The following is a 12546-nucleotide window of genomic DNA, read 5'->3' on the forward strand; positions in this document are numbered from 1 at the left end:
GGACTTTTTAATCTCAGGACTAAATGGGAAGAAATATAAATGCTTTAACAGATAAAACAGCTCACATATTCAATCTGTACTTTTAAGTATTCAATCTCCGTATTTAGCTGTTTGCCGGTTTGCCTACTATACATACCAAGTATAAGGGAAGTGAATACACTAAGGAAATTGACAGTTGTGAAATGTGATGTCTGGATAAGCTGACATTCTGGGTCTATGTTTGGATAAAGAAAGAAAAAGAACTGCGCTAGCCACAAAATACCCAATATGATTAGGGTATATGAAAGTACCAGACCCGCACTGTGGGTCTTAGTATCTAGTGTCTCAAAAGACCACCTCCAAGTGTGGTATAAACCATATACAAATAAGTGCAATTAAATTCAAAAAACAAAAAAATAAATGTGTATCAATAATGTGAATTCCCCGAGCTCAATATGTGTGTATCAGACTCTGTGTATAAACCCCTAAGCCATAAAGGTAAGAATATAAAGCATATATATTCGCTATTAAGCATAAATGACCTATCGAAAAAATAATAAATCTGTGTTCAGAGACACTCTATGTAATGTCCATACAGTCATATATCAAAAAAATGAAAAATTAAAATAAAAATAAAAAGTAAATGTCCATATAGTGAATGAACACCAGTGGTACAAAACTTCAAATGAGGTACGGCAGTAAAGAAAAGTTCCAAACGGCTGAACTGCAAATACACGAATTGAAAATCTTCTCCAAAGATGTGGTGTGCTTATCCCATCACCGAAATAAATGAATCAGCTCCTTACCAGATCCAGACGACCCCCCGTTACAGAGGGTCACCACAAGCAGTAGCAGTCAAAAGGGTGTCCGGATAGCGCCTCCTCCTCAGATGGTCACGGATCTTCCACGCGATGGGGTTATGGCTGTTACTCACTCCCAACTCGACGTGGTGTCACATAAGGGAAAACATAGGCTTTCTGACGAGGGTGGTAAACCTGTAAGTCTGGTTTCTTGGGGCGTGAAGGCCTTGGGGTATATCTCTTCTTTTGCTTCTCTTTAGCTTGTTTCACTTCCTTGTCATAATCATCTCTAGCATTGATTGGTTGCGGTCACTAGTCTTCCTGGTGGACTAGTGACCGCAACCAATCAATGCTAGAGATGATTATGACAAGGAAGTGAAACAAGCTAAAGAGAAGCAAAAGAAGAGATATACCCCAAGGCCTTCACGCCCCAAGAAACCAGACTTACAGGTTTACCACCCTCGTCAGAAAGCCTATGTTTTCCCTTATGTGACACCACGTCGAGTTGGGAGTGAGTAACAGCCATAACCCCATCGCGTGGAAGATCCGTGACCATCTGAGGAGGAGGCGCTATCCGGACACCCTTTTGACTGCTACTGCTTGTGGTGACCCTCTGTAACGGGGGGTCGTCTGGATCTGGTAAGGAGCTGATTCATTTATTTCGGTGATGGGATAAGCACACCACATCTTTGGAGAAGATTTTCAATTCGTGTATTTGCAGTTCAGCCGTTTGGAACTTTTCTTTACTGCCGTACCTCATTTGAAGTTTTGTACCACTGGTGTTCATTCACTATATGGACATTTACTTTTTATTTTTATTTTAATTTTTCATTTTTTTGATATATGACTGTATGGACATTACATAGAGTGTCTCTGAACACAGATTTATTATTTTTTCGATAGGTCATTTATGCTTAATAGCGAATATATATGCTTTATATTCTTACCTTTATGGCTTAGGGGTTTATACACAGAGTCTGATACACACATATTGAGCTCGGGGAATTCACATTATTGATACACATTTATTTTTTTGTTTTTTGAATTTAATTGCACTTATTTGTATATGGTTTATACCACACTTGGAGGTGGTCTTTTGAGACACTAGATACTAAGACCCACAGTGCGGGTCTGGTACTTTCATATACCCTAATCATATTGGGTATTTTGTGGCTAGCGCAGTTCTTTTTCTTTCTATTTCTGTTTGGTATATTTTTGGTATACATTTGAATTGCAGCTTCCGTTCAACACCATTTGTTTTTTTTCCCGTAGCGCAGTTTTTCCCCTCTTTTTCCTATGTTTGGATAACCTAAGGCACAAAAATATGCTGTAAGAAGTTGGCAAAAAAAAAATGTCCTCTAATGTCTTGCATTTGTGTGAGTGTATGAGTGTACTTAAGCACGCTTACAGGTACATGGTGTTTATAAGCATATTAGTGTAAAACTCATTCTATTGGCTAGAATATTCATATATTTCAGCCATGGGATCCTCAAACTACGGCCCTCCAGCTGCTGTGAAACTACACATCCCATGAGCAATTGTAAAACTCTGATATTAACAGACATGACTAGGCATGATGGGAATTGTAGTTCCTGAACAACTGGCATAGTATGAAGACCCATGCTAGAGGAATTTTACGTGCACATGTGTGCCTTGATGAGCATTTAGAAGTGTTTATGTACATGCATAAATTATGTTCACAAGCACCAAATGTAGCTTTGGGGCATTTTTTTTTAAAACATGCATATATGTCTGCATAAGCATGGCTACATTAAATAACATGCAGCTGTATTCATGAGCTTAAGAAAAAAATGCCAGATGCCCCTATCAGTGCCATTTTCTCTGCTTGTGTGCATGAGCCCTCACATTTTATAAAAAGTTTGGAGTTTAAATAATACCCTTTGCAGGGGTAGGCAACCTTACAGAGGTGGAAATAAACCTGAACAACATGGGAGAGGTCAAAGATCATTGGGCACAGTGTCCTGTTGTTAGGGCCAGTTCACAGCAGAACTGTACTGCATTTCGTGCACTGTAAGGTGCACTGCCTTTGCGATTTTCTGAGGGTGCTAATATGATTAACAGCACCCCAAATGCATATTGCAAACCCTGTGAATTTGCCTGCACTAGATCACAAGGTACTGCAGTACCATGCTATCTGGTACAGTGTGTTTTTGAAAAGTAGTGCATGCACTACTTTTTATGCGGTCTGGTGCAATACTCAACCCATTTAAAGGAATGGGCTGGTAAAATTGTGCCACACTGAATCACACAGGAACACAGACCCCTACCCCCTTTAGCCACAGAGGCAGAAACTGAGGGTATACACATGCCGCAGCAGGTGTTATACCACCTGTCATCGATTGAGACCTATTCAAATAAATTAAGCCATTCGCAAATGCCCTACAACCTGGTGCAAAGCTCTCAGCTGCAGCATACCAGTGTAAGGTCCAAGGGTTTAAAGCAGGTGGTGAGTGGGTGATACAATCCCTCCTTACTGCTTTAAAGTGGATGTAAACCTGAATTATTATTTTTTTGTCTGGCACAATATAGAGTATGGGATTTCAGATCAGCTGTGCCCAGTCTTGCCACAAAGAGTTAATCCAGCTCTGAGCAATCCTCATATCTTTTTTCAGTGAAATAAAATGGACAAACTGTGAAATCTTTGTCCGTTCTTGCTGTGATTGACAGGTGATTTACATATCTCCTGCACTAGCCTAAGACATGGATTATTTTTAAATTCCCACCCCCACTCCTTTCTTCAGCGGCTCTGCAAGGATTGGCTGTTCCACACCTCAGCATGATTTGGCATGCTGAAGTCATGTGGGGACTTTTCTGGGTTTTGACTGGATGTTAGTGATCATAGCAGAAGTTCAGTGTAAGAAATACACAGGTGAAAATTCATGTTGATAAGTGGAGTGTAGAGGTGGGTGGGGAGTCTACTGATGTCACGACTCCACCCACTGAGCCCTGGAAAACAAACCCACCTACAAAATCTGCAGTTTTAGCAGACAGGGAGACAGGGAGACATTTGACAGATAAGTATACATGCAGGAGGCATGTATATCCTTCTAGATAACCAATATTGCAGTAGTTTAGAAAGGATGAGAGTGGGTTTACATCCACTTTAACCCCTTAAACTGTACTGCATAAAGTTGCAGTGTGCTTGCAGTGAGGCCCCATTCACCTGCTCCCACTCACAACCCGAACTGAGCATGTGACCCTGGAGAGCAGAGAAGAAAGTGGCATTTACCAGCAATAAAAAATGCGTGGGGGTCCCTCCCAATCCATACTAGGCCCTTTTGGGGTCTGGTATGCATTATAAGGGGAATCCCATGCCAAAAATCCATACCAGACCCTTAGTTGCTAGGAGCTTAAAAATAAGCTAGTGTCCATGGAGCCTTAACAGAAAAATAATAAATGAACATAGATTTGCTGGAAAAATGTGAATTGCATAGGATCACAGGTGCAATGTTAGGCTTCTGAAAACACTTCCCCCAGTAATATGTCCATACCTCTGTACAGGCTTTTGGTTGGAGAGCTGGAGGAGGTGTCAGTCGACAATGAATTTAGTGATTACTCGATCCTTAACAGCTGCTCTGACCATTTAGGAGCTGAGATTGGGAGATCCTGTTTCAGTAAAGTTGCTGGCAACCTGAAGCAGTTTCTCCCCTGCCACAGTCCTGGCCTGCAGTGACACAATCCCAGAGATAGGGGTCACATGGCTGATGATAAAGGCAACAGGGTTTTTTCTGGGATATCAGTTTGTAGAGCTTAAAGCGGGATTCCACCCTAAAGTGGAACCTCCGCTGATCGGAACCCCCCCCCCCTCCGGTGTCACAATTGACACCTTTCAGGGGGGAGGGGGGTGGAGATACCTGTCAAAGACAGGTATTTTCACCCACTTCCGGGCATAGACTCCCACGGGAGTCTACGCCATTTCCTGCCCTGCCGCGCTGTCTGCTGGGACACACACGGGTCCCAGTGACAGCGCAGAGATTTCCTATTGCGCGGCGCGGCTCGCGCATGCGCAGTAGGGAACCGGAAAGTGAAGCCGATTCGCTTCACTTCCTGATTCCCTCACCTAGAATGGCGGCGGCAGCAGCCGAGGCCCGAGCGGTCGATCGGCCTCGGCTGCCGGCATCGCTGGAACCCGGGACAGGTGAGTGTCCATTTATTAAAAGTCAGCAGCTGTAGTATTTATAGCTGCTGGCTTTTAATTTTTTTTTTTTGGCGGAATCCCTCTTTAATGTTGTGGCTGGTGCCAGCATTGGTATTAGATGAAAGCCAATTAACACTGTGGCTACTTTAACCATGGTGCAGTGTTTGACAATGTCCTATTTCTTCAAAGTATTACCCAAGCTCATACCGAGAATCCTATATTCATTGAATCAGCAATTATGACTTCCACCTCCATGTACTTTTCTTAGAATGTATTAACATTTGCTGTTAACAAAGCCAGTGGTTACATGATATTTTATCTTCCTAGATGTTCTGCCATGAGTTCCAGGTGGCAAGGATGAACATTAATCAAACTTGCAAAGAAATATTATTGCATGCTTAGATTAATCTGCCAATCCATCAATCCTGACAACACCATTCCATCTGCCCTGTGGACATATGAGGAAGTGATTATCCTGGGCATGACTGCAAGAAGGCTATTATTTGGATTGGAATATACTGCTAGAAAAGTCCTCAACTGAAGATATCACATAAGGATGACATGTAAATGTGAATGCTTTTATACCATTTTCTACATGCTGATGGCCACTCAGATATGTAACTAGGAAAGTTATATGACTACAGCAGTAAACACAGAGAGCCTTGGATTATGTGTCCTTAACGGAGTCATTCCACAGTTCCATAATGCTAAGGGAGTTTAAAAGTAAATACATGACGATGCTGGCATTATATTTATAAAGTTTTTCAATATAAGTTGAAGCTGTGTAAATGTCTGTACATATGTAGGTTTATATTCACTGGACGTATTTCATGGCTGCATTGCCTTTAATGAAATTAAAAAAAAGCATAAGGTGAAGAAGAGGCTATACAGATCAGTAGAGTAAGTTTGGGACAGCATGGTAAGCTGGTATTGTCAGAAACCATGAATCAGCCCAAGAGAGAAGTACAGTTAAATCATACTTGTTTAATAATAAAATTAAATAGAACAAACATAGTCAAAACATAGCCAAATTTCGGTAACTGGAACAGATAGTCAGACAAGCCAGAGAGTCAGGAAGCCAGGTATCAGCGTAGTAACTTCAGCCAAGCGAGTCTTTAACAGGAACGCAGGAGAAAGTCTCTGTGATGTTGACCAGGCGAAGGCAGAGATCATCTGGGCTGGACGGCTTAGCAGGACTGACGAGCAGAAATCATCAACAGGTGAATCACTGTGGAGAGCTAGAAGCTGGCAATTACCTGACAGCTGAGCAGCCAGCTCAGAGAAGGAAGGGCTGAGCCCAGCCCTGACAGGTATTTGCACTGCTGTGGTCTTAGGTTCACTTTCTAGAAGAAATACCTTATGCATGTTTTTTTTGTTCTTACTGCATTTGAGTCAGTTTCCTCACACAACACAACATATAGCTGTAGAATAACACAAGTAAAGCCAATTCTATTTTTATATTGGATTAAAGCAGCCCAAAAAAATATAAAAATAATAGCTCATTAAAAAGGTTAAATAACAAGCCAAGCTTTTGCTGCAATACTCACATTCAATCCAGAGATTTACCCACCATACTTTTTCTCCATTTAGAATTTGGAGGGCACAGAGCGCAGTCAGAGCCATGTTTGGACAAAGTCATGATGACTTTGCCCAATCACGGCTCAGTGCTCATAGTCCCACCCCACACTATAAAAGGTTCCTTCCCACAGGAACCTTTTGCAGTGTGTTGATGTATTGGAGATGGATAGAGCAGGGCTCTGTTTGCTACTAGTGAGTTAGTGTGTTTTTGTGACTCTGAGTGTAGAGTATCAGTGTAGTGTGAGTATACTATAGTATCAGTGTAGTGTATGTGAGTATAGTGTGTGTATAGTGTAGTGTAGTGTCAGTGTGGTATGAGTCTAGTGCAGTGTTTTACATTACATAACATTTAGTGCTGTATACTCTTATACACTTTTTTTTTTTTTTTGGTTGCTGCATGTTTTTTTTAGGGTGGGGGGTGGGGGTTCCCCATGCCTGCCCGCCCTCTTTTTTAAAATGGTCAACTGTAGTTTTTCTGACTGAGGCACTGCTGTTTTTTCCTCTTTTTTATCTTTTTATTTTTGTAGCGTCTTTGAAGAGTGTGTTTTTTTTTTTTTTAATTCCTAAAGCCACAGTTGGGTTTTAGGGTTAATTATACCAAATTATGGTTTCAGTACCAGTCTAGCTGGATTGCACTGGGTTCTACTTGGCCACAGGTGTTGCTGTCACCATTGACCAGTGTGAGAATGCAGTTTAGCTAGGCGTATTGAGTGCCATTCTTTCTCGGAACCAGCCCAGTGGGAGTGTCATCTTGCTGTGCATTCTGGGAGAGGGTACTTAAGGTACTGACATCACGTGCTTCTAGTTTCCAGTCCGGAAGATCTTTTCGGTCTGCTTGGTCCTGGTCCTCCTGAGCAGCCCCCATGGTCCTCATGGCCTGGGGTGCAGATCCATCCAATTTCAAGTCTCAGGGCTGGCTAGCCCAAGGCAAAGTAACTGGGAGGAGGATTCAAAGGTGGTCCGGTGCTGTCTCGTCTATGGAGAGGCCCAGCAACTGGAGAAGCAACCAGGGGGACTCTTCAGGAGAAGGCCACACATAAGGCTGGCTTCTCAGAAAGAGCCTGGAGGCTCAGTTGAAATACACCAAGTGAATCTACACTCATACGGTATCGCCAGACCGGCTGCAAGATACTGGTACCGTATTATAGCTCTCTAAATTTATCTCCGTCCCTCAGTTACATCCAAGTCTGTGGCAGAGACTTTGCTCAAGTGTTCTAGATCCAAGTCTGTGGAAGAGACTTTATTCACAGATGTTCTACATCAAAGTCTGTGGCAGAGACTTTGCTTAATTTAAACACTCTATAGCTGCTAGGCCTAGTGAGAGGAGGTCTATCCGGTAGCTGTGAGAATCCAGTTGTGAGCGGTAATTCTCTGGATTTCTATAGTGAGAAACTTCCTACCTTTTGCAGTTCCAAGAGTACCTGAACTTCCTACCCAACCCTCTACCTTCCTTTGAGAGACTGTTTTGTCTACTTGTTGTCAAATAAAAATCCCAAAAGTGGATCCAGTGTCAGGTTCTGCAAACCTTTGGGCCATCTACCTCGGGAAACCCCTAGACCAGGCATGTCCAAAGTCTGGCCTGCCGGCCAATCGTGGCCCGTGTTCTGGTTTTGGACGACCTGCCTGGTAATGTCGACATATATATCTTTTGTGGCCCCCAGCGAATCCCCGAGCACCGGAGGCCACAAAAGATAGATATGATGGCTTCCATGGAGGGGGCGGGACGAGTGCCGTGCATACAGGATACAGGAGTATTTCCTGTTTACACAGTGTCCTGTATAAAAGGAAGTCCCATCTCCTGAGTTGCCATTGGACAACTGTTTTGTCCATCATAGGAGGCGGGATTTTCAATTAAAGAGGCCGTCGGTAAAAACAGGAGTTTTTCCTGTATGTGTGTCGGAACTCATCCCGCCCCCCTCCCTGTCTCCTGCAAGGCTGCAGATGGACATGAATCAGGCTGCACTGATGGCAATGGTGAGTCTGTATTAATGTCAATGTGGGGGCTGCATTCATGTCAGTTTGGGGGCTGCATTCATGGCAATGTGTGGGCTGCATTCATGTCAATGTGTGGGCTGCATTCATGGCAATATGGTGGGGGCTGCATTCATGGCAATACGGTGGGGGCCTCATTCATGGCAATATGGTGCAGGCTGCATTCATGTCAGTGTGGGGGCTGCATTCATGCCAATGTGTGGGCTGCATTCATGGCAATATGGTGGGGGCTGCATTCATGGCAATATGGTGGGGGCTGCATTCATGGCAATATGGTGAGGGCTGCATTCGTGGCAATACGGTGGGGGCTGCATTCGTGGCAATACAGTGGGGGCTGCATTCGTGGCAATACAGTGGGGGCTGCATTCGTGGCAATACGGTGGGGGCTGCATTCATGGCAATACGGTGGGGGCTGCATTCCTGGCAATACGGTGGGGGCTGCATTCATGGCAATACGGTGGGGGCTGCATTCATGGCAATGGAGTGGGGGCTGCAGATAGCCACTTTTTAGGCTGCATTGATGGGTACTGACCCTTATTTTGCTTCATAGTTGTTTATTTTAAATGTAAGATTTTTTTTTTTCCTGAGACTTCCTTTTTAAAGTTAAGGTGCGTGTTATAAGCCGATTAAATACGGGATATCCAAATAACACACCAAAGCTCATCTATTCACCACACACAGCACAAAGGCAAGAGAATTATTGCCGTGTATTGTATTGGGCCGTGTATTAGTGCTCGGACGAACACACTTTTAGAGAATGTCAGGCAAAATGGTCGGCCATCAAGCATGTTCACTTCATCAAATCTGGCCCTCTTTGAAAAAAGTTTGGACACCCCTGCCCTAGAAGCACACGAGGTCAAGAAGGTAACGCCAAATAAAACCAGCCGCTCCTTCGGGGATCAGTGCTACATTTTGTTTATATATATTATATTTTTAGACTCAAAATTAGTTTACTGCAGAAGACACTAATCACTCACTAATTTATTTCTAGAGGTTACTGCAAATCATTATTGCTCACTGATTGGTTACTAGATGGTTGCACATCATAACCTCTAAATCAAATGTTGGGTGTGGTCAAACTGCACTAGCATTGAGGGGTTTGCTATGTACAGAGTGCAGGGTTAAGGGGTGCACTACATAAAGAGTGCATAGTTAAAAAGGTGTGCTACATACAGAGAAGAAGGGTGCAGAGTTCAGGGGTACGCTAGTTACAGAGTGCAGGGGTGCGCTATATACAGAGTGCAGGGTTGTGGGGTGTGCTATGTGCAGGGTTGAGGGATGCACTATGTGCAGAGTCCAGGGTTTAGGGGTGTGCTATGTGCAGAGTGCAGGGTGGAGGGGTGCGCTACATGCAGAGTGCAGGGTTGAGGGGTGCGCTACGTTCAGAGTGCAGGGTTGATGGGTGTGCTATGTGCAGTGTGCGGGGTGTGCTAGGTGCAGAGTGCAGGGGGCACTAGGTGCAGGGGTGCACTAGGTTCAGAGTGCAGGGGTGCGTTAGATGCAGGGGTGCGCTAGGTGCAGAGGGCAGGTGTGCACTAGATGCAGAGCAGAGGTGCACTAGGTGCACAGTGCAGGGATGTGCTAGGCGCAGAATGCAGAGTGCAGGTGTGTGGTAGGTGCAGAGTACAGGGGTGCTCTAGGTGCAGAGTGCAGGGCTGAGGTAGGTGCAGAGTGCAGGGCTGAGGTAGGTGCAGAGTGCAGGAGTGCGGTAGGTGCAGAGTGCAGGGGTGAGGTAGGGGCAGAGTGCAGGGGTGCACAGCTCTCCCCCCCCCCCCCCAAGTGCAAGCCTCTCCTCCCTCTTCCGATTCCAGTTCAGAGCTTCCGCCCAGGGATTCCAGTACAGAGCTCCACTGCCCCCAAGTACAAGGCTCACCTCCTACTGAAAACCAGTGCTTCTGTATTTACAAATGACAGTAGCAAGCAGCCAGCATGTGACCAGTACCGGAGGTGGCCGAACTCTGGCGGGCTCAAGGGGTAGTTGCTTTGGGCTCCCAACAATGACTAACCCCTGGGCATCTGCCCCTTTTTCCCCACGTTAAAGACGGCCATGAAGCTGAGAATAGGGTGCTGTCCACCGCAGCTGCCAGAGTCGCTTAATCTGCCTCCTTGTCCACAACTACTCCTGCCATAGCCCCAGCTTCATGCATGGAGGAGTCAGTTGAATTATTTCAAAGCAGCCACTTGCTTCTTGAGAATACACAGGCAATACTTGATTCTGATGTTGGTTCTGAGGTTGAAGAAGGGAGTAACATGAGCCTACTGAGAGGGGAGAACACTGATAAACAACAAATTGGCAGTCATGTTCCCCCAGCCGCAGCGTATTGTCAAGCTGGCTCCAGTGATAAAGAGGATGAAGGGGTTGATGATGATGAGGTCACTGATGCGACTTGAGTGTCGGATAGAGCAGAGGAGGAAAGTGATGGGAAAGCCCAACCCCAATGAGACAGGATGTCCTCCAGAGGCAGCCATCATGGAACAGTAGAGAGCAGCCAACCTATTCCATCATATTGTGGAGCTGTTATCTCCCAGAATACAAGGTATACCTAGTCTCTGTGGCTGGATACATGAACATGCAGCTTGCCAATACAGAATATATTGATGGGGGCATTGTCTGGGAATGTTGGAGAAGTTATGATAAAGTGTAATAATGTATTGTATATACAAGGAGTAGAAGAGGAGGTAGAAGATGGTGAGATGAGAGAATAAAGCAATTTCCAAATTTGTTTTGTAAATTTATTTTGAAAACTTCTCTTTTGAGGTTATTGTTGGACATTCTTTTTATATGTATATATGTATTTTTTGAAGAGGCACCACCAACACCCAAAGCCCAATTTTTCCAAGGTTTCCTGCGAAAGAGACACCAAACTTTATCTTAAAAAAAAAAAAGTTAATCTTGTCCTGAGTGTACTATAATTTGGCTTCTTCGCATAAGGCTTGCTCACTGTAGTTCAAACATTTGTTATTTCCACCCAAAGTCTGCCAAAGAGACACCAGAATGAATCCAAAAAATCTCTATTCTTGTTCTGAATGCACTAAATTGTGACACAATCATACAGGCTGGCTCCCCATGCCATTGTCTACAAAATAAAGAAAGCTTGCAGCCGGGAAAAATCTATTTAAATGTCATTTTTTTTCTGTATGTCAGTTTTGCTGCATCAGGTTCTATAGACTGTATAGATGCGCCAATTTACAGGCAGACTAAAGGAACCCCACCAAGCACTATATTTAAAGGCATTTTTCATTTTTATTGTTTCCCTTTAAGCATCATTAAAATCACTGCTCCTTTAAAATTGATCTTTTAAAAAAATAAATGTTTGCATTGTTACATTTCCCCCAGGGCAGTACCCGGGCCCCCATAACCTTTTTATGGCCAATAACTTGCATATAAAATGCCTTCAAAATGAGCACTTTCGATTTTTCAAGTTCGGGGTCCCATAGACTTTAATAGAGTTTACAGTTTGGGTCCGAACTTTTGCGATGTTCGAGAGTTCTGGTGCAAACTGAACCGGGGGATGTTCAGCCCAACTCTACGGGTCTGTATAAACCTGTTTTTTTTATTTTATTTATACATTTACAATCACTTTAATATAAAGAGAGATTAAAGGTTACACCTACACATAGGAGGTTATTTACGAAAAGGCAAATCCACTTTGCACTGAAAGTGCACTTGGAAGTGCAGTTGCTCTAAATCTAAGGCCGCGTACACACGCGGGGACTGTTCGGCCAACTTTGTCCGTCAAACAGTTTCGGCAAACAGTCCGCTCAAACTTAGCATGGACGGACATGGCCACACACGACGGACGAACAGTTTGCTGAAACCGTGCGCGATGACGTGAACGGCACGTACGACGGGACAAAAAATACGACGTCCTATACACTGCATTATAACTTTCGGCGTGTAAATCCTTTCTGAGCATGCGTGGAACTTAGTTTGTCGAACAAGCCTACACACGAGGGAACTGTTCGCTGAAACAAGGTTTCAGCGGACAGTTTTTCGGAAATTCCGAAAAACCTTGTTCAGCGGACTGTTCGCTGAAA

The 12546-nt window shown here is 44.1% G+C and overlaps 1 long non-coding RNA gene across 1 annotated transcript; it reads left to right on the forward strand.

Annotated features, from left to right (window-relative positions):
• The first annotated feature begins 1114 nt into the window (after positions 1–1114).
• LOC143974858 (uncharacterized) lies at positions 1115–5717 on the forward strand. Its single transcript, XR_013272287.1, has 2 exons — positions 1115–1418; positions 5266–5717. It is a non-coding gene; the product is annotated as an uncharacterized LOC143974858 (long non-coding RNA).
• The last annotated feature ends 6829 nt before the right edge of the window (positions 5718–12546 follow it).

Source organism: Lithobates pipiens, unplaced genomic scaffold, assembly GCF_037356315.1.
Source record: "Lithobates pipiens isolate NorthernLeopardFrog02 unplaced genomic scaffold, aLitPip1_a1.2 Scaffold_13, whole genome shotgun sequence".
Lineage (NCBI taxonomy): Eukaryota > Metazoa > Chordata > Amphibia > Anura > Ranidae > Lithobates > Lithobates pipiens.